At 44.9% G+C, this 1907-nt stretch overlaps 1 non-coding gene across 1 annotated transcript; it reads left to right on the top strand.

Annotated features, from left to right (window-relative positions):
• Positions 1-1519: 1519 nt before the first annotated feature.
• On the top strand, positions 1520-1631 carry LOC142855188 (small nucleolar RNA SNORA44). The gene has a single exon (XR_012911451.1). It is a non-coding gene; the product is annotated as a small nucleolar RNA SNORA44 (small nucleolar RNA).
• Positions 1632-1907: the final 276 nt, after the last annotated feature.

Genomic DNA, 1907 nt, shown 5'->3' on the forward strand with positions numbered 1-1907 from the left:
AGTCTGAGCCTGCAGGCGGGAGCAGGGGACTTGATAGAGGAAGAAAAAGAACACCAGCCCAGATTGTCTGCAGCAGGGGAAAGGTTCATCTCGGCTGCCTCAAGACTGGATCAAGGCTTAGCATCAGGTCATTGGTGCCTATCACTGGGACAAAGAGGGGTTATTTTTATTAAGTATTCATGTTTGTGTAGGAACTTTTGGTCATTAATCATTTAACTCTCAGGGCTCATGGGACTTTTGCAATGGGCAAGAAATAACACCATCTAATTTTACAGCTACAGACTTGGGAACAGCACCATCCACTGCCGTCCCACCTAAGGAGCCAAAGCCACACACAAGAATCTGGGGAGCCAGGTCAGGAGGCCTGAGGATTTCTGTCCCACACTGACGTGAGGTGTTCTGTTTTGATACAAAGTTGACTGATTTCTTTTTCATTTTTAAGGTAACGTGATAGATGCTGAGTTGCATTAAAGCAAGAAAACAAACAAAAACCTCGCCTCATTTCAGACATCTGGTTGGAAATTCTGCTGGGTCCTCACAATGTTTAAATCGAAATGTCCATTTATGTAGCAAAGATTATAAGGCATTGCTTGCTCATGCTATCTTCTCAGAAGAATGAGCCGATGTGCAAACATTCCGTGTAGATGTGAGTAAACAGAGGACTACGAGAGAATTGCACAGAGGTTGGTAAGCCTACCATTCATCTAGTGGCTTCCTGGAGAAAGTGTCTTTTGAAGTTCAGCAAAAACATACCTAAATCCCTGTAGCTCAAAATCCCTTCAACCCAGGTCCTTTGAAGTAGCTTTCCTATTTCTGTTTACAGGCTGTGAACACCTGAAAGTATTACAAGATGGTGGATTTTCCAGAGAAACCCGCAAGAACATGTATCAGAGAAAACGAAGAGAACTCTGATCTTGAGAACTTTACAATCTATCAACTGGCCCTGGTGTGGTGAGTCACGCTTTTAATCCCAGCTCTCAGAAGGCAGAGGCAGGAGGATCTCTGTGAGGTTGAGGTCAGCCTGGTCTGCAAAGAAAGTTCTAGCACAGCCAGGGCTGTTACACTGTCTCAACCAATCCCCTCCCCCCCCAAAAAAATCTATCAATTGTGAGGCAGGAAAGGGGCACATGCGTACAGTGGGGGTGGTGTCAGTGAAGTCATTGGATCTTAGACAAAGCACAGAAAGATCCTCAAGGTTCAGCATGCTCTTGGGTAGGGTGGGGAATGAGTGAGGGTTAGGATAACCGCCTTCCTCCAGCGTAAGGCAGACCATGGTTCAAATCCATGTAGAACTTTGTGGCTGAAAGTCTCAAGTCAGGTGGTATGACCAGAGCCTGCCGTATAACCTAAAGATGAAAGTAAGAGTGTCTGGGAAGTGGACACATGGCACAAGAGCAAACTCAGAGGATGTGGGTTTGAGACTCGTTCAACTCTGGGAGTCTTCTTTAGATAAACAATGCACAATTCGGACATTAATACGAGGGAGCTGAGCAAGTGTTTAGTAAGGAAGAGAAGTCGTCAGCATGCTTCCAAGGGCTAGGGATCTCCAATGCATGCCAAAGGAACTGGAGAGACTTTGACAGCCCAGGTCAGCACAGTACCTGTAGATGCCACTCAGTTATCCTATATATGTTAAAATAGAAAAGAAATAAAAAATGAGAATTGCGCATTGTTAATATGGAAGAAGCTGACAAACAGTACGAACATTTGCAAGTCCAGGCAAAGAGCAGGATGCTTTAGTAGCTGTCTGTCACGAGCAGATGGCAGCCACACTGAAGATTCTCTCAGCTGACAGACGAGAACTGTTTTAAAGTGACATACCGGACAAGCAGAATAGGGACATCCCAACTCTCCTCTTCAGTGTGTTTAACCAAACTTGCTTTTTATTGATGATAGCTTAGGAAACT

This window comes from Microtus pennsylvanicus, chromosome 7 (assembly GCF_037038515.1).
Source record: "Microtus pennsylvanicus isolate mMicPen1 chromosome 7, mMicPen1.hap1, whole genome shotgun sequence".
Classification (NCBI taxonomy): domain Eukaryota; kingdom Metazoa; phylum Chordata; class Mammalia; order Rodentia; family Cricetidae; genus Microtus; species Microtus pennsylvanicus.